This window comes from Channa argus, unplaced genomic scaffold (genome assembly GCF_033026475.1).
Source record: "Channa argus isolate prfri unplaced genomic scaffold, Channa argus male v1.0 Contig068, whole genome shotgun sequence".
NCBI lineage: Eukaryota > Metazoa > Chordata > Actinopteri > Anabantiformes > Channidae > Channa > Channa argus.
In genome coordinates, this window is record NW_027125287.1 from 117953 (window position 1) to 137866 (window position 19914).

The following is a 19914-nucleotide window of genomic DNA, read 5'->3' on the forward strand; positions in this document are numbered from 1 at the left end:
TCTATTTCGATTAATAGTATGTGGTGGCTTTGTCCAAACTGAGGCTGTTTAGAAATTGGTTCTTAACTTTCTTCTGTAGTCTCGCATAACCCTTTTCAATTTCTTTGACCAATTTGCACATGCTGTTTGCCATATCGCGTGCACCAAGAAGAGGGCATGCAATTGCAGAAAAGGAACTCCTCAACAGGTAACTCAAAACTGAAATTGAACGACGACCATTGCAAGCATGTGTAAGAACTTAGTCAACCCACTGACACAGCTTGAGTGTGAATGTCATCTTAAAATAACAACAATTGTGTTTCTGCCTGGTTTCAGGCCAGGGACCTTTCACCTGTGAGGCGAACTTGATAACCGCTACACCACAGAAATCGGCGACTTTGACGAGCTACTTCAGAGCGTAGCTTCCCAGCAAGAAGAATAACACGGTCGTGGAAGTTTACTCCTCAGGGGTTTTGGGATGAAAGGATCTTTATCGAACTTTGTAGTACTAAAACCAAAAGTGTTGCCTTTCTAATTGTTAGAGCTGAGACAACCCCTTTTACAAGGCAATCCACCCAGACTGACTGTGCACATGATAATGGATAGCAAAAGGGTTTCTGCCTGATTTTGAACGAGGGACCTTTATGCATGTTAGGCCAAGGTGATATCCACTACACTACAGAATTTAGCCACGTAGGGTATTACTTTCAGAGGGTAGCATCTAACCACAAAGCGACACATTATCGTGCAAGGTCGACTCTAAGGGGCTTTCCAAAATCTTAGTGCACAATAGGTACTTTGTCAGCTTAATGGGGACCATGCTCATATGTGGAGGCTGATCGGTCCAATGCTAAGCCAGTGTAGCGTGGAGAGGGGATTGAAGCTGTGGTAATTGACATCCTAGGGCTGCTGCTTCAGTGCAGCTGTTTTTCATGGGAGAAACAAAGGCTGTTTAGAAATTGGTTCTTAACAATCTTCTGTAGTCTCGCAAAACCCTTTTTGATTTCTTTGACCAATTTGCACATGCTGTTTGCCATATCGCGTCCAACAAAAAGAGGGCGCGCAATTGTAGTCAACAGATACTCAAAACTGAAATTGAATAACGACCATTGCAACTTTAGCCAGTAATCGTCCGCTCTGTCAAAGACACAGCCTTTTTTCGGCGACTACTCTGGAGTGACTGCAAAAGATCTAACAGGCAAAAGCAGGTTTTCACATTCAGGCCCGTAGGTAATGTTCCTTTTCAAATGCAGATTGCCGGAGAACGTAGGGGCGTAATTTGACAAGTGATGCTTTTTTGTCCAACCTTGAGCGAGTAAAAGTAATGGCATCAGCACGGCGTAACTACACCAGGGGCATGGCTGGGGGCAGTGCTGTTCCAGTCTTCATTAGTATAGTGGACAGTATCTCCGCCTGTTGTAATTGACATCCTAGGGCTGCTGCTGCAAGTGCAGCTATTTTTCATGGGAGAAAGTCTCTATTTCAATTAATAGTATGTGGTGGCTTTGTCCAAAGTGAGGCTGTTTAGAAATTGGTTCTTAACTTTCTTCTGTAGTCTCGCATAACCCTTTTCGATTTCTTTGACCAATTTGCACTTGCTGCTTGCCTTTTTCGATTTCTTTAACCAATTTGCACATGCTGTTTGCCATATCGCGTGCACCAAGAAGAGGGCATGCAATTGCAGGAAAGGGACTCCTCAACAGGTACTCAAAACTGAAATTGAACGCTGACCATTGCAACTTTAGCCAGTAATGGTCCGCTTAGTCAAAGGCACACAGCCTTTGTCCATCGACTACTCTGGCGAGACTGCAAACGAGCAGTGCTTTTCCAGTCCTCGTTAGTATAGTGGACAGTATCTCCGCCTGTCACGTGGAAGACCGGGGTTCGATTCCCCGACGGGGAGAGTCTTTTTGCCTTTGTCCCGGACAGTTGAAATTTCCCGCAATACGTCTTTGGCTTGGTTGAGGAGGCTTGCATTTGCAAGCGATGGCCAGAAGAAGTCATCGGTTGTTGTGCCTAAATAGCTCAGTTGGGAGAGCGTTAGACTGAAGATTTAAAGGTCCCTGGTTTGATCCTGGGTTTTGGCATTACACCACCTCTGTCTTGCGTACGATGCCAAGAGTCCCCTAACCTTTTGTTTTTGTACTTAAGACGGTTTGGAAGGTAGTCTCTATGTGTGCCATTCTGTGATTTCAGGTTGTTTTACGGAGCAAGCATGTGTAAGAACTTAGTCAACCCACTGACACAGCTTGAGTGTGAATGTAATCTTAAAATAACAACAATTGTGTTTCTCCCTGATTTCAGGCTAGGGACCTTTCACGTGTGAGGCGAACTTGATAACCGCTACACCACAGATACCGGCGACTTTGACGGGCTACTTCAGAGCGTAGGCAAAAGCAGGCTTTCACATTCACGCCCGTAGGTAACGTTCCTTTTCAAATGCAGATTGCCGGAGAACGTAGGGGCGTAATTTGACAAGTGATGCATTTTTATCCAACCTTGTGCGAGTAAAACTAATGGCATCAGAACGGCGTAACTACACCAGGGGCATGGCCGGGGCCAGTGCTGTTCCAGTCCTCGTTAGTATAGCGGACAGGATCTCCGCCTGTTGTAATTGACATCCTAGGGCTGCTGCTGCAAGTGCAGCTATTTTTCATTGGAGAAAGTCTCTATTTCGATTAATAGTATGTGGTGGCTTTGTCCAAACTGAGGCTGTTTAGAAATTGGTTTATAACTTTCGTCTGTAGTCTCGCATAACCCTTTTCAATTTCTTTGACCAATTTGCACATGCTGTTTGCCATATCGCGTGCACCAAGAAGAGGGCATGCAATTGCAGAAAAGGAACTCCTCAACAGGTAACTCAAAACTGAAATTGAACGACGACCATTGCAAGCATGTGTAAGAACTTAGTCAACCCACTGACACAGCTTGAGTGTGAATGTCATCTTAAAATAACAACAATTGTGTTTCTGCCTTGTTTCAGGCCAGGGACCTTTCACGTGTGAGGCGAACTTGATAACCGCTACACCACAGAAATCGGCGACTTTGACGAGCTACTTCAGAGCGTAGCTTCCCAGCAAGAAGAATACCACGGTCGTGGAAGTTTACTCCTCAGGGGTTTTGGGATGAAAGGATCTTTATCGAACTTTGTAGTACTAAAACCAAAAGTGTTGCCTTTCTAATTGTTAGAGCTGAGACAACCCCTTTTACAAGGCAATCCACCCAGACTGACTGTGCACATGATAATGGATAGCAAAAGGGTTTCTACCTGATTTCGAACGAGGGACCTTTATGCATGTTAGGCCAAGGTGATATCCACTACACTACAGAATTTAGCCACGTAGGGCATTACTTTCAGAGGGTAGCATCTAACCACAAAGCGACACATTATCGTGCAAGGTCGACTCTAAGGGGCTTTCCAAAATCCTAGTGCACAATAGGTACTTTCTCAGCTTAATGGGGACCATGCTCATATGTGGAGGCTGATCGGTCCAATGCTAAGCCAGTGTAGCGTGGAGAGGGGATTGAAGCTGTGGTAATTGACATCCTAGGGCTGCTGCTTCAGTGCAGCTGTTTTTCATGGGAGAAACAAAGGCTGTTTAGAAATTGGTTCTTAACAATCTTCTGTAGTCTCGCAAAACCCTTTTTGATTTCTTTGACCAATTTGCACATGCTGTTTGCCATATCGCGTCCAACAAAAAGAGGGCGCGCAATTGTAGTCAACAGATACTCAAAACTGAAATTGAATAACGACCATTGCAACTTTAGCCAGTAATCGTCCGTTCTGTCAAAAACACAGCCTTTTTTCGGCGACTACTCTGGAGTGACTGCAAAAGATCTAACAGGCAAAAGCAGGTTTTCACATTCAGGCCCGTAGGTAACGTTCCTTTTCAAATGCAGATTGCCGGAGAACGTAGGGGCGTAATTTGACAAGTGATGCTTTTTTGTCCAACCTTGAGCGAGTAAAAGTAATGGCATCAGCACGGCGTAACTACACCAGGGGCATGGCCGGGGGCAGTGCTGTTCCAGTCTTCATTAGTATAGTGGACAGGATCTCCGCCTGTTGTAATTGACATCCTAGGGCTGCTGCTGCAAGTGCAGCTATTTTTCATGGGAGAAAGTCTCTATTTCAATTAATAGTATGTGGTGGCTTTGTCCAAAGTGAGGCTGTTTAGAAATTGGTTCTTAACTTTCTTCTGTAGTCTCACATAACCCTTTTCGATTTCTTTGACCAATTTGCACTTGCTGCTTGCCTTTTTCGATTTCTTTAACCAATTTGCACATGCTGTTTGCCATATCGCGTGCACCAAAAAGAGGGCATGCAATTGCAGGAAAGGAACTCCTCAACAGGTAACTGAAAACTGAAATTGAACGACGACCATTGCAACTTTAGCCAGTAATGGTGCGCTCAGTCAAAGGCACACAGCCTTTGTCCAGCGACTACTCTGGCGTGACTGCAAACGAGCAGTGCTTTTCCAGTCCTCGTTAGTATAGTGGACAGTATCTCCGCCTGTCACGCGGAAGACCGGGGTTCGATTCCCCGACGGGGAGAGTCTTTTTGCCTTTGTCCCGGACAGTTGAAATTTCCCGCAATACGTCTTCGGCTTGGTTGAGGAGGCTTGCATTTCCAAATGATGGCCAGAAGAAGTCATCGGGTGTTGTGCCAAAATAGCTCAGTTGGGAGAGCGTTAGACTGAAGATTTAAAGGTCCCTGGTTTGATCCAGGGTTTTGGCATTACACCACCTCTGTCTTGCGTACGATGCCAAGAGTCCCCTTACCTTTTGTTTTTGTACTTAAGACGGTTTGGAAGGTAGTCTCTATGTGTGCCATTCTGTGATTTCAGGTTGTTTTACGGAGCAAGCATGTGTAAGAACTTAGTCAACCCACTGACACAGCTTGAGTGTAAATGTCATCTTAAAATAACAACAATTGTGTTTCTGCCTGATTTCAGGCTAGGGACCTTTCACGTGTGAGGCGAACTTGATAACCGCTACACCACAGATACCGGCGACTTTGACGGGCTACTTCAGAGCGTAGGCAAAAGCAGGCTTTCACATTCAGGCCCGCAGGTAACGTTCCTTTTCAAATGCAGATTGCCATAGAACGTAGGGGCGTAATTTGACAAGTGATGCATTTTTATCCAACCTTGTGCGAGTAAAACTAATGGCATCAGAACGGCGTAACTACACCAGGGGCATGGCCGGGGCCAGTGCTGTTCCAGTCCTCGTTAGTATAGCGGACAGGATCTCCGCCTGTTGTAATTGACATCCTAGGGCTGCTGCTGCAAGTGCAGCTATTTTTCATTGGAGAAAGTCTCTATTTCGATTAATAGTATGTGGTGGCTTTGTCCAAACTGAGGCTGTTTAGAAATTGGTTCTTAACTTTCTTCTGTAGTCTCGCATAACCCTTTTCAATTTCTTTGACCAATTTGCACATGCTGTTTGCCATATCGCGTGCACCAAGAAGAGGGCATGCAATTGCAGGAAAGGAACTCCTCAACAGGTAACTCAAAACTGAAATTGAACGACGACGACCATTAGTCAACCCACTGACACAGCTTGAGTGTTAATGTCATCTTTAAATAACAACAATTGTGTTTCTGCCTGGTTTCAGGCCAGGGACCTTTCACGTGTGAGGCGAACTTGATAACCGCTACACCACAGAAATCGGCGACTTTGACGAGCTACTTCAGAGCGTAGCTTCCCAGCAAGAAGAATACCACGGTCGTGGAAGTTTACTCCTCAGGGGTTTTGGGATGAAAGGATCTTTATCGAACTTTGTAGTACTAAAACCAAAAGTGTTGCCTTTCTAATTGTTAGAGCTGAGACAACCCCTTTTACAAGGCAATCCACCCAGACTGACTGTGCACATGATAATGGATAGCAAAGGGGTTTCTGCCTGATTTCGAACGAGGGACCTTTATGCATGTTAGGCCAAGGTGATATCCACTACACTACAGAATTTAGCCACGTAGGGTATTACTTTCAGAGGGTAGCATCTAACCACAAAGCGACACATTATCGTGCAAGGTCGACTCTAAGGGGCTTTCCAAAATCCTAGTGCACAATAGGTACTTTCTCAGCTTAATGGGGACCATGCTCATATGTGGAGGCTGATCAGTCCAATGCTAAGCCAGTGTAGCGTGGAGAGGGGATTGAAGCTGTGGTAAATGACATCCTAGGGCTGCTTCTTCAGTGCAGCTGTTTTTCATTGGAGAAACAAAGGCTGTTTAGAAATTGGTTCTTAACAATCTTCTGTAGTCTCGCAAAACCCTTTTTGATTTCTTTGACCAATTTGCACATGCTGTTTGCCATATCGCGTCCAACAAGAAGAGGGCGCGCAATTGTAGTCAACAGATACTCAAAACTGAAATTGAATAACGACCATTGCAACTTTAGCCAGTAATCGTCCGCTCTGTCAAAGACACAGCCTTTTTTCGGCGACTACTCTGGAGTGACTGCAAAAGATCTAACAGGCAAAAGCAGGCTTTCACATTCAGGCCCGTAGGTAACGTTCCTTTTCAAATGCAGATTGCCGGAGAACGTAGGGGCGTAATTTGACAAGTGATGCTTTTTTGTCCAACCTTGAGCGAGTAAAAGTAATGGCATCAGAACGGCGTAACTACACCAGGGGCATGGTCGGGGGCAGTGCTGTTCCAGTCCTCGTTAGTATAGTGGACAGGATCTCCGCCTGTTGTAATTGACATCCTAGGGCTGCTGCTGCAAGTGCAGCTATTTTTCATGGGAGAAAGTCTCTATTTCGATTAATAGTATGTGGTGGCTTTGTCCAAACTGAGTCTGTTTAGAAATTGGTTCTTAACTTTCTTCTGTAGTCTCGCATAACCCTTTTCGATTTCTTTGACCAATTTGCACTTGCTGCTTGCCCTTTTCGATTTCTTTGACCAATTTGCACATGCTGTTTGCCATATCGCGTGCACCAAGAAGAGGGCATGCAATTGCAGGAAAGGAACTCCTCAACAGGTACTCAAAACTGAAATTGAACGACGACCATTGCAACTTTAGCCAGTAATGGTCCGCTCAGTCAAAGGCACACACCCTTTGTCCAGCGACTACTCTGGCGAGACTGCAAACGAGCAGTGCTTTTCCAGTCCTCGTTAGTATAGTGGACAGTATCTCCGCCTGTCACGTGGAAGACCGGGGTTCGATTCCCCGACGGGGAGAGTCTTTTTGCCTTTGTCCCGGACAGTTGAAATTTCCTGCAATACGTCTTTGGCTTGGTTGAGGAGGCTTGCATTTGCAAATGATGGCCAGAAGAAGTCATCGGTTGTTGTGCCTAAATAGCTCAGTTGGGAGAGCGTTAGACTGAAGATTTAAAGGTCCCTGGTTCGATCCCGGGTTTTGGCATTACACCACCTCTGTCTTGCGTACGATGCCAAGAGTCCCCTAACCTTTTGTTTTTGTACTTAAGACGGTTTGGAAGGTAGTCTCAATGTGTGCCATTCTGTGATTTCAGGTTGTTTTACGGAGCAAGCATGTGTAAGAACTTAGTCAACCCACTGACACAGCTTGAGTGTAAATGTCATCTTAAAATAACAACAATTGTGTTTCTGCCTGATTTCAGGCCAGGGACCTTTCACGTGTGAGGCGAACTTGATAACCGCTACACCACAGATACCGGCGACTTTGACGAGCTACTTCAGAGCGTAGGCAAAAGCAGGCTTTCACATTCAGGCCCGTAAGTAACGTTCCTTTTCAAATGCAGATTGCCGGAGAACGTAGGGGCGTAATTTGACAAGTGATGCATTTTTGTCCAACCTTGAGCGATTAAAAGTAATGGCATCAGAACAGCGTAACTACACCAGGGGCATGGCCGGGGCCAGTGCTGTTCCAGTCCTCGTTAGTATAGTGGAAAGGATCTCCGCCTGTTGTAATTGACATCCTAGGGCTGCTGCTGCAAGTGCAGCTATTTTTCATTGGAGAAAGTCTCTATTTCGATTAATAGTATGTGGTGGCTTTGTCCAAACTGAGGCTGTTTAGAAATTGGTTCTTAACTTTCTTCTGTAGTCTCGCATAACCCTTTTCGATTTCTTTGACCAATTTGCACATGCTGTTTGCCATATCGCGTGCACCAAGAAGAGGGCATGCAATTGCAGGAAAGGAACTCCTAACAGGTAACTCAAAACTGAAATTGAACGACGACCATTGCAAGCATGTGTAAGAACTTAGCCAACCCACTGACACAGCTTGAGTGGTAATGTCATCTTTAAATAACAACAATTGTGTTTCTGCCTGGTTTCAGGCCAGGGACCTTTCACGTGTGAGGCGAACTTGATAACCGCTACACCACAGAAATCGGCGACTTTGACGAGCTACTTCAGAGCGTAGCTTCCCAGCAAGAAGAATACCACGGTCGTGGAAGTTTACTCCTCAGGGGTTTTGGGATGAAAGGATCTTTATCGAACTTTGTAGTACTAAAACCAAAAGTGTTGCCTTTCTAATTGTTAGAGCTGAGACAACCTCTTTTACAAGGCAATCCACCCAGACTGACTGTGCACATGATAATGGATAGCAAAAGGGTTTCTGCCTGATTTCGAACGAGGGACCTTTATGCATGTTAGGCCAAGGTGATATCCACTACACTACAGAATTTAGCCACGTAGGGTATTACTTTCAGAGGGTAGCATCTAACCACAAAGCGACACATTATCGTGCAAGGTCGACTCTAAGGGGCTTTCCAAAATCCTAGTGCACAATAGGTACTTTCTCAGCTTAATGGGGACCATGCTCATATGTGGAGGCTGATCGGTCCAATGATAAGCCAGTGTAGCGTGGAGAGGGGATTGAAGCTGTGGTAATTGACATCCTAGGGCTGGTGCTTCAGTGCAGCTGTTTTTCATGGGAGAAACAAAGGCTGTTTAGAAATTGGTTCTTAACAATCTTCTGTAGTCTCGCAAAACCCTTTTTGATTTCTTTGACCAATTTGCACATGCTGTTTGCCATATCGCGTCCAACAAGAAGAGGTCGCGCAATTGTAGTCAACAGATACTCAAAACTGAAATTGAATAACGACCATTGCAACTTTAGCCAGTAATCGTCCGCTCTGTTAAAGACACAGCCTTTTTTCGGCGACTAATCTGGAGTGACTGCAAAAGATCTAACAGGCAAAAGCAGGCTTTCACATTCAGGCCCGTAGGTAACGTTCCTTTTCAAATGCAGATTGCCGGAGAACGTAGGGGCGTAATTTGACAAGTGATGCTTTTTTGTCCAACCTTGAGCGATTAAAAGTAATAGCATCAGAACAGCGTAACTACACCAGGGGTATGGCCGGGGCCAGTGCTGTTCCACTCCTCGTTAGTATAGTGGACAGGATCTCCGCCTTTTGCAATTGACATCCTAGGACTGCTGCTGCAAGTGCAGCTATTTTTCATGGGAGAAAGTCTCTATTTCGATTAAAAGTATCTGGTGGCTTTGTCCAAACTGAGGCTGTTTAGAAATTGGTTCTTAACTTTCTTCTGTAGTCTCGCATAACCCTTTTCGATTTTTTTGACCAATTTGCACTTGCTGCTTACCCTTTTTGATTTCTTTGACCAATTTGCACATGCTGTTTGCCATATTGCGTGCACCAAGAATAGGGCATGCAATTGCAGGAAAGGAACTCCTCAACAGGTACTCAAAACTGAAATTGAACGACGACCATTGCAACTTTAGCCAGTAATGGTCCGCTTAGTCAAAGGCACACAGCCTTTGTCCAGCGACTACTCTGGCGTGACTGCAAACGAGCAGTGCGTTTCCAGTCCTCGTTAGTATAGTGGACAGTATCTCCGCCTGTCATGCGGAAGACCGGGGTTCGATTACCGGATGGGGAGAGTCTTTTTGCCTTTCTCCCGGACAATTGAAATTTCCCGCAATGCGTCTTCTGCTTAGGTGAGGAGGCTTGCATTTGCAAATGATGGCCAGAAGAAGTCGTCGGTTGTTGTGCCGAAATAGCTCAGTTGGGAGAGTGTTAGACTGAAGGTCTAAAAGTCCCTGGTTCGATCCCGGGTTTCGGCATTACACCACCTCTGTCTTGCGTACGATGCCAAGAGGCCCCTAAACTTTTGTTTTTGTACTTAAGACGGTTCGGAAGGTAGTCTCTATGTGTGCCATTCTGTGATTTCAGGTTGTTTTACGGAGCAAGCATGTGTAAGAACTTAGTCAACCCACTGACACAGCTTGAGTGTGAATGTCATCTTAAAATAACAACAATTGTGTTTCTGCCTGATTTCAGGCTAGGGACCTTTCACGTGTGAGGCGAACTTGATAACCGCTACACCACAGATACCGGCGACTTTGACGGGCTACTTCAGAGCGTAGGCAAAAGCAGGCTTTCACATTCACGCCCGTAGGTAACGTTCCTTTTCAAATGCAGATTGCCGGAGAACGTAGGGGCGTAATTTGACAAGTGATGCATTTTTATCCAACCTTGTGCGAGTAAAACTAATGGCATCAGAACGGTGTAACTACACCAGGGGCATGGCCGGGGCCAGTGCTGTTCCAGTCCTCGTTAGTATAGCGGACAGGATCTCCGCCTGTTGTAATTGACATCCTAGGGCTGCTGCTGCAAGTGCAGCTATTTTTCATTGGAGAAAGTCTCTATTTCGATTAATAGTATGTGGTGGCTTTGTCCAAACTGAGGCTGTTTAGAAATTGGTTCTTAACTTTCTTCTGTAGTCTCGCATAACCCTTTTCAATTTCTTTGACCAATTTGCACATGCTGTTTGCCATATCGCGTGCACCAAGAAGAGGGCATGCAATTGCAGGAAAGGAACTCCTCAACAGGTAACTTAAAACTGAAATTGAACGACGACCATTGCAAGCATGTGTAAGAACTTAGTCAACCCTCTGACACAGCTTGAGTGTGAATGTCATCTTTAAATAACAACAATTGTGTTTCTGCCTGGTTTCAGGCCAGGGACCTTTCACGTGTGAGGCGAACTTGATAACCGCTACACCACAGAAATCGGCGACTTTGACGAGCTACTTCAGAGCGTAGCTTCCCAGCAAGAAGAATACCACGGTCGTGGAAGTTTACTCCTCAGGGGTTTTGGGATGAAAGGATCTTTATCGAACTTTGTAGTACTAAAACCAAAAGTGTTGCCTTTCTAATTGTTAGAGCTGAGACAACCCCTTTTACAAGGCAATCCACCCAGACTGACTGTGCACAGGATAATGGATAGCAAAAGGGTTTCTGCCTGATTTCGAACGAGGGACCTTTATGCATGTTAGGCCAAGGTGATATCCACTACACTACAGAATTTAGCCACGTAGGGTATTACTTTCAGAGGGTAGCATCTAACCACAAAGCGACACATTATCGTGCAAGGTCGACTCTAAGGGGCTTTCCAAAATCCTAGTGTACAATAGGTACTTTCTCAGCTTAATGGGGACCATGCTCATATGTGGAGGCTGATCGGTCCAATGCTAAGCCAGTGTAGCGTGGAGAGGGGATTGAAGCTGTGGTAATTGACATCCTAGGGCTGCTTCTTCAGTGCAGCTGTTTTTCATGGGAGAAACAAAGGCTGTTTAGAAATTGGTTCTTAACAATCTTCTGTAGTCTCGCAAAACCCTTTTTGATTTCTTTGACCAATTTGCACATGCTGTTTGCCATATCGCGTCCAACAAGAAGAGGGCGCGCAATTGTAGTCAACAGATACTCAAAACTGAAATTGAATAACGACCATTGCAACTTTAGCCAGTAATCGTCCACTCTGTCAAAGACACAGCCTTTTTTCGGCGACTACTCTGGAGTGACTGCAAAAGATCTAACAGGCAAAAGCAGGCTTTCATATTCAGGCCCGTAGGTAACGTTCCTTTTCAAATGCAGATTGATAGTATGTGGTGGCTTTGTCCAAACTGAGGCTGTTTAGAAATTGGTTCTTAACTTTCTTCTGTAGTCTCGCATAACCCTTTTCGATTTCTTTGACCAATTTGCACTTGCTGCTTGCCCTTTTCGATTTCTTTGACCAATTTGCACATGCTGTTTGCCATATCGCGTGCACCAAGAAGAGGGCATGCAATTGCAGGAAAGGAACTCCTCAACAGGTTGAACGACGACCATTGCAACTTTAGCCAGTAATGGTCCGCTCAGTCAAAGGCACACAGCCTTTGTCCAGCGACTACTCTGGCGAGACTGCAAACGAGCAGTGCTTTTCCAGTCCTCGTTAGTATAGTGGACGGTATCTCCGCCTGTCACGCGGAAAACCAGGGTTCAATTCCCCGACGGGGAGAGTCTTTTTGCCTTTGTCCCGGACAGTTGAAATTTCCCGCAATACGTCTTTGGCTTGGTTGAGGAGGCTTGCATTTGCAAATGATGGCCAGAAGAAGTCATCGGTTGTTGTGCCGAAATAGCTCAATTGGGAGAGCGTTAGACTGAAGATCTGAAGGTCCCTGGTTCGATCCCGGGTTTCGGCATTACACCACCTCTGTCCGGCTTACGATGCCAAGAGGCCCCTAAACTTTTGTTTTTGTACTTAAGACGGTTCGGAAGGTAGTCTCTATGTGTGCCATTCTGTGATTTCAGGTTGTTTTACGGAGCAAGCATGTGTAAGAACTTAGTCAACCCACTGACACAGCTTGAGTGTGAATGTCATCTTAAAATAACAACAATTGTGTTTCTGCCTGATTTCAGGCTAGGGACCTTTCACGTGTGAGGCGAACTTGATAACCGCTACACCACAGATACCGGCGACTTTGACGGGCTACTTCAGAGCGTAGGCAAAAGCAGGCTTTCACATTCAGGCCCGTAGGTAACGTTCCTTTTCAAATGCAGATTGCCGGAGAACGTAGGGGCGTAATTTGACAAGTGATGCATTTTTATCCAACCTTGTGCGAGTAAAACTAATGGCATCAGAACGGCGTAACTACACCAGGGGCATGGCCGGGGCCAGTGCTGTTCCAGTCCTCATTAGTATAGTGGACAGTATCTCCGCCTGTTGTAATGGACATCCTAGGGCTGCTGCTGCAAGTGCAGCTATTTTTCATGGGAGAAAGTCTCTATTTCAATTAATAGTATGTTGTGGCTTTGTCCAAGCTGAGGCTGTTTAGAAATTGGTTCTTAACTTTCTTCTGTAATCTCGCATAACCCTTTTCGATTTCTTTGACCAATTTGCACTTGCTGCTTGCCCTTTTCGATTTCTTTGACCAATTTGCACATGCTGTTTGCCATATTGCGTGCACCAAGAATAGGGCATCCAATTGCAGGAAAGGAACTCCTCAACAGGTACTCAAAACTGAAATTGAATAACGACCATTGCAACTTTAGCCAGTAATCGTCCGCTCTGTCAAAGACACAGCCTTTTTTCGGCGACTACTCTGGAGTGACTGCAAAAGATCTAACAGGCAAAAGCAGGCTTTCACATTCAGGCCCGTAGGTAACGTTCCTTTTCAAATGCAGATTGCCGGAGAACGTAGGGGCGTAATTTGACAAGTGATGCTTTTTTGTCCAACCTTGAGCGAGTAAAAGTAATGGCATCAGAACGGCGTAACTACACCAGGGGCATGGTCGGGGGCAGTGCTGTTCCAGTCCTCGTTAGTATAGTGGACAGTATCTCCGCCTGTTGTAATTGACATCCTAGGGCTGCTGCTGCAAGTGCAGCTATTTTTCATGGGAGAAAGTCTCTATTTCGATTAATAGTATGTGGTGGCTTTGTCCAAACTGAGGCTGTTTAGAAATTGGTTCTTAACTTTCTTCTGTAGTCTCGCATAACCCTTTTCGATTTCTTTGACCAATTTGCACATGCTGTTTGCCATATCGCGTGCACCAAGAAGAGGGCATGCAATTGCAGGAAAGGAACTCCTCAACAGGTAACTCAAAACTGAAATTGAACGACGACCATTGCAAGCATGTGTAAGAACTTAGCCAACCCACTGACACAGCTTGAGTGGTAATGTCATCTTTAAATAACAACAACTGTGTTTCTGCCTGGTTTCAGGCCAGGGACCTTTCACGTGTGAGGCGAACTTGATAACCGCTACACCACAGAAATCGGCGACTTTGACGAGCTACTTCAGAGCGTAGCTTCCCAGCAAGAAGAATACCACGGTCGTGGAAGTTTACTCCTCAGGGGTTTTGGGATGAAAGGATCTTTATCGAACTTTGTAGTACTAAAACCAAAAGTGTTGCCTTTCTAATTGTTAGAGCTGAGACAACCTCTTTTACAAGGCAATCCACCCAGACTGACTGTGCACATGATAATGGATAGCAAAAGGGTTTCTGCCTGATTTCGAACGAGGGACCTTTATGCATGTTAGGCCAAGGTGATATCCACTACACTACAGAATTTAGCCACGTAGGGTATTACTTTCAGAGGGTAGCATCTAACCACAAAGCGACACATTATCGTGCAAGGTCGACTCTAAGGGGCTTTCCAAAATCCTAGTGCACAATAGGTACTTTCTCAGCTTAATGGGGACCATGCTCATATGTGGAGGCTGATCGGTCCAATGATAAGCCAGTGTAGCGTGGAGAGGGGATTGAAGCTGTGGTAATTGACATCCTAGGGCTGGTGCTTCAGTGCAGCTGTTTTTCATGGGAGAAACAAAGGCTGTTTAGAAATTGGTTCTTAACAATCTTCTGTAGTCTCGCAAAACCCTTTTTGATTTCTTTGACCAATTTGCACATGCTGTTTGCCATATCGCGTCCAACAAGAAGAGGTCGCGCAATTGTAGTCAACAGATACTCAAAACTGAAATTGAATAACGACCATTGCAACTTTAGCCAGTAATCGTCCGCTCTGTTAAAGACACAGCCTTTTTTCGGCGACTAATCTGGAGTGACTGCAAAAGATCTAACAGGCAAAAGCAGGCTTTCACATTCAGGCCCGTAGGTAACGTTCCTTTTCAAATGCAGATTGCCGGAGAACGTAGGGGCGTAATTTGACAAGTGATGCTTTTTTGTCCAACCTTGAGCGATTAAAAGTAATAGCATCAGAACAGCGTAACTACACCAGGGGTATGGCCGGGGCCAGTGCTGTTCCACTCCTCGTTAGTATAGTGGACAGGATCTCCGCCTTTTGCAATTGACATCCTAGGACTGCTGCTGCAAGTGCAGCTATTTTTCATGGGAGAAAGTCTCTATTTCGATTAAAAGTATCTGGTGGCTTTGTCCAAACTGAGGCTGTTTAGAAATTGGTTCTTAACTTTCTTCTGTAGTCTCGCATAACCCTTTTCGATTTTTTTGACCAATTTGCACTTGCTGCTTACCCTTTTTGATTTCTTTGACCAATTTGCACATGCTGTTTGCCATATTGCGTGCACCAAGAATAGGGCATGCAATTGCAGGAAAGGAACTCCTCAACAGGTACTACAAACTGAAATTGAATAACGACCATTGCAACTTTAGCCAGTAATCGTCCGCTCTGTCAAAGACACAGCCTTTTTTCGGCGACTACTCTGGAGTGACTGCAAAAGATCTAACAGGCAAAAGCAGGCTTTCACATTCAGGCCCGTAGGTAACGTTCCATTTCAAATGCAGATTGCCGGAGAACGTAGGGGCGTAATTTGACAAGTGATGCTTTTTTGTCCAACCTTGAGCGAGTAAAAGTAATGGCATCAGAACGGCGTAACTACACCAGGGGCATGGCCGGGGCCAGTGCTGTTCCAGTCCTCGTTAGTATAGCGGACAGGATCTCCGCCTGTTGTAATTGACATCCTAGGGCTGCTGCTGCAAGTGCAGCTATTTTTCATTGGAGAAAGTCTCTATTTCGATTAATAGTATGTGGTGGCTTTGTCCAAACTGAGGCTGTTTAGAAATTGGTTCTTAACTTTCTTCTGTAGTCTCGCATAACCCTTTTCAATTTCTTTGACCAATTTGCACATGCTGTTTGCCATATCGCGTGCACCAAGAAGAGGGCATGCAATTGCAGGAAAGGAACTCCTCAACAGGTAACTCAAAACTGAAATTGAACGACGACCATTGCAAGCATGTGTAAGAACTTAGTCAACCCACTGACACAGCTTGAGTGTGAATGTCATCTTAAAATAACAACAATTGTGTTTCTGCCTGGTTTCAGGCCAGGGACCTTTCACCTGTGAGGCGAACTTGATAACCGCTACACCACAGAAATCGGCGACTTTGACGAGCTACTTCAGAGCGTAGCTTCCCAGCAAGAAGAATAACACGGTCGTGGAAGTTTACTCCTCAGGGGTTTTGGGATGAAAGGATCTTTATCGAACTTTGTAGTACTAAAACCAAAAGTGTTGCCTTTCTAATTGTTAGAGCTGAGACAACCCCTTTTACAAGGCAATCCACCCAGACTGACTGTGCACATGATAATGGATAGCAAAAGGGTTTCTGCCTGATTTCGAACGAGGGACCTTTATGCATGTTAGGCCAAGGTGATATCCACTACACTACAGAATTTAGCCACGTAGGGTATTACTTTCAGAGGGTAGCATCTAACCACAAAGCGACACATTATCGTGCAAGGTCGACTCTAAGGGGCTTTCAAAAATCCTAGTGCACAATAGGTACTTTCTCAGCTTAATGGGGACCATGCTCATATGTGGAGGCTGATCGGTCCAATGCTAAGCCAGTGTAGCGTGGAGAGGGGATTGAAGCTGTGGTAATTGACATCCTGGGGCTGCTGCTTCAGTGCAGCTGTTTTTCATGGGAGAAACAAAGGCTGTTTAGAAATTGGTTCTTAACAATCTTCTGTAGTCTCGCAAAACCCTTTTTGATTTCTTTGACCAATTTGCACATGCTGTTTGCCATATCGCGTCCAACAAGAAGAGGGCGCGCAATTGTAGTCAACAGATACTCAAAACTGAAATTGAATAACGACCATTGCAACTTTAGCCAGTAATCGTCCGCTCTGTTAAAGACACAGCCTTTTTTCGGCGACTAATTTGGAGTGACTGCAAAAGATCTAACAGGCAAAAGCAGGCTTTCACATTCAGGCCCGTAGGTAACGTTCCTTTTCAAATGCAGATTGCCGGAGAACGTAGGGGCGTAATTTGACAAGTGATGCTTTTTTGTCCAACCTTGAGCGAGTAAAAGTAATGGCATCAGAACGGCGTAATTACACCAGGGGCATGGCCGGGGGCAGTGCTGTTCCAGTCCTCATTAGTATAGTGGACAGTATCTCCGCCTGTTGTAATTGACATCCTAGGGCTGCTGCTGCAAGTGCAGCTATTTTTCATGGGAGAAAGTCTCTATTTCAATTAATAGTATGTGGTGGCTTTGTCCAAGCTGAGGCTGTTTAGAAATTGTTTCTTAACTTTCTTCTGTAATCTCGCATAACCCTTTTCGATTTCTTTGACCAATTTGCACTTGCTGCTTGCCCTTTTCGATTTCTTTGACCAATTTACACATACTGTTTGCCATATTGCGTGCACCAAGAATAGGGCATCCAATTGCAGGAAAGGAACTCCTCAACAGGTACTCAAAACTGAAATTGAATAACGACCATTGCAACTTTAGCCAGTAATCGTCCGCTCTGTCAAAGACACAGCCTTTTTTCGGCGACTACCCTGGAGTGACTGCAAAAGATCTAACAGGCAAAAGCAGGCTTTCACATTCAGGCCCGTAGGTAACGTTCCTTTTCAAATGCAGATTGCCGGAGAACGTAGGGGCGTAATTTGACAATTGATGCTTTTTTGTCCAACCTTGAGCGAGTAAAAGTAATGGCATCAGAACGGCGTAAGTACACCAGGGGCATGGTCGGGGGCAGTGCTGTTCCAGTCCTCGTTATTATAGTGGACAGTATCTCCGCCTGTTGTAATTGACATCCTAGGGCTGCTGCTGCAAGTGCAGCTATTTTTCATGGGAGAAAGTCTCTATTTCGATTAATAGTATGTGGTGGCTTTGTCCAAACTGAGGCTGTTTAGAAATTGGTTCTTAACTTTCTTCTGTAGTCTCGCATAACCCTTTTCGATTTCTTTGACCAATTTGCACTTGCTGCTTGCCCTTTTCGATTTCTTTGACCAATTTGCACATGCTGTTTGCCATATCGCGTGCACCAAGAAGAGGGCATGCAATTGCAGGAAAGGGACTCCTCAACAGGTACTCAAAACTGAAATTGAACGACGACCATTGCAACTTTAGCCAGTAATGGTCCGCTTAGTCAAAGGCACACAGCCTTTGTCCAGCGACTACTCTGGCGTGACTGCAAACGAGCAGTGCGTTTCCAGTCCTCGTTAGTATAGTGGACAGTATCTCCGCCTGTCATGCGGAAGACCGGGGTTCGATTACCGGATGGGGAGAGTCTTTTTGCCTTTCTCCCGGACAATTGAAATTTCCCGCAATGCGTCTTCTGCTTAGGTGAGGAGGCTTGCATTTGCAAATGATGGCCAGAAGAAGTCGTCGGTTGTTGTGCCGAAATAGCTCAGTTGGGAGAGTGTTAGACTGAAGGTCTAAAAGTCCCTGGTTCGATCCCGGGTTTCGGCATTACACCACCTCTGTCTTGCGTACGATGCCAAGAGGCCCCTAAACTTTTGTTTTTGTACTTAAGACGGTTCGGAAGGTAGTCTCTATGTGTGCCATTCTGTGATTTCAGGTTGTTTTACGGAGCAAGCATGTGTAAGAACTTAGTCAACCCACTGACACAGCTTGAGTGTGAATGTCATCTTAAAATAACAACAATTGTGTTTCTGCCTGATTTCAGGCTAGGGACCTTTCACGTGTGAGGCGAACTTGATAACCGCTACACCACAGATACCGGCGACTTTGACGGGCTACTTCAGAGCGTAGGCAAAAGCAGGCTTTCACATTCACGCCCGTAGGTAACGTTCCTTTTCAAATGCAGATTGCCGGAGAACGTAGGGGCGTAATTTGACAAGTGATGCATTTTTATCCAACCTTGTGCGAGTAAAACTAATGGCATCAGAACGGCGTAACTACACCAGGGGCATGGCCGGGGCCAGTGCTGTTCCAGTCCTCGTTAGTATAGCGGACAGGATCTCCGCCTGTTGTAATTGACATCCTAGGGCTGCTGCTGCAAGTGCAGCTATTTTTCATTGGAGAAAGTCTCTATTTCGATTAATAGTATGTGGTGGCTTTGTCCAAACTGAGGCTGTTTAGAAATTGGTTCTTAACTTTCTTCTGTAGTCTCGCATAACCCTTTTCAATTTCTTTGACCAATTTGCACATGCTGTTTGCCATATCGCGTGCACCAAGAAGAGGGCATGCAATTGCAGAAAAGGAACTCCTCAACAGGTAACTCAAAACTGAAATTGAACGACGACCATTGCAAGCATGTGTAAGAACTTAGTCAACCCACTGACACAGCTTGAGTGTGAATGTCATCTTAAAATAACAACAATTGTGTTTCTGCCTGGTTTCAGGCCAGGGACCTTTCACCTGTGAGGCGAACTTGATAACCGCTACACCACAGAAATCGGCGACTTTGACGAGCTACTTCAGAGCGTAGCTTCCCAGCAAGAAGAATAACACGGTCGTGGAAGTTTACTCCTCAGGGGTTTTGGGATGAAAGGATCTTTATCGAACTTTGTAGTACTAAAACCAAAAGTGTTGCCTTTCTAATTGTTAGAGCTGAGACAACCCCTTTTACAAGGCAATCCACCCAGACTGACTGTGCACAGGATAATGGATAGCAAAAGGGTTTCTGCCTGATTTCGAACGAGGGACCTTTATGCATGTTAGGCCAAGGTGATATCCACTACACTACAGAATTTAGCCACGTAGGGTATTACTTTCAGAGGGTAGCATCTAACCACAAAGCGACACATTATCGTGCAAGGTCGACTCTAAGGGGCTTTCCAAAATCTTAGTGCACAGTAGGTACTTTGTCAGCTTAATGGGGACCATGCTCATATGTGGAGGCTGATCGGTCCAATGCTAAGCCAGTGTAGCGTGGAGAGGGGATTGAAGCTGTGGTAATTGACATCCTAGGGCTGCTGCTTCAGTGCAGCTGTTTTTCATGGGAGAAACAAAGGCTGTTTAGAAATTGGTTCTTAACAATCTTCTGTAGTCTCGCA

General features: G+C 45.3%; 3 non-coding genes across 3 annotated transcripts; all 3 read left to right on the forward strand.

Moving 5' to 3' along the window:
- The first annotated feature begins 4458 nt into the window (after positions 1–4458).
- On the forward strand, positions 4459–4530 carry trnad-guc (transfer RNA aspartic acid (anticodon GUC)). Its single transcript has one exon. It is a non-coding gene; the product is annotated as a tRNA-Asp (tRNA).
- Positions 4531–7088: 2558 nt separating this feature from the next.
- On the forward strand, positions 7089–7160 carry trnad-guc (transfer RNA aspartic acid (anticodon GUC)). The gene has a single exon. It is a non-coding gene; the product is annotated as a tRNA-Asp (tRNA).
- Positions 7161–12317: 5157 nt separating this feature from the next.
- Positions 12318–12390, forward strand: trnaf-gaa (transfer RNA phenylalanine (anticodon GAA)). The gene has a single exon. It is a non-coding gene; the product is annotated as a tRNA-Phe (tRNA).
- Positions 12391–19914: the final 7524 nt, after the last annotated feature.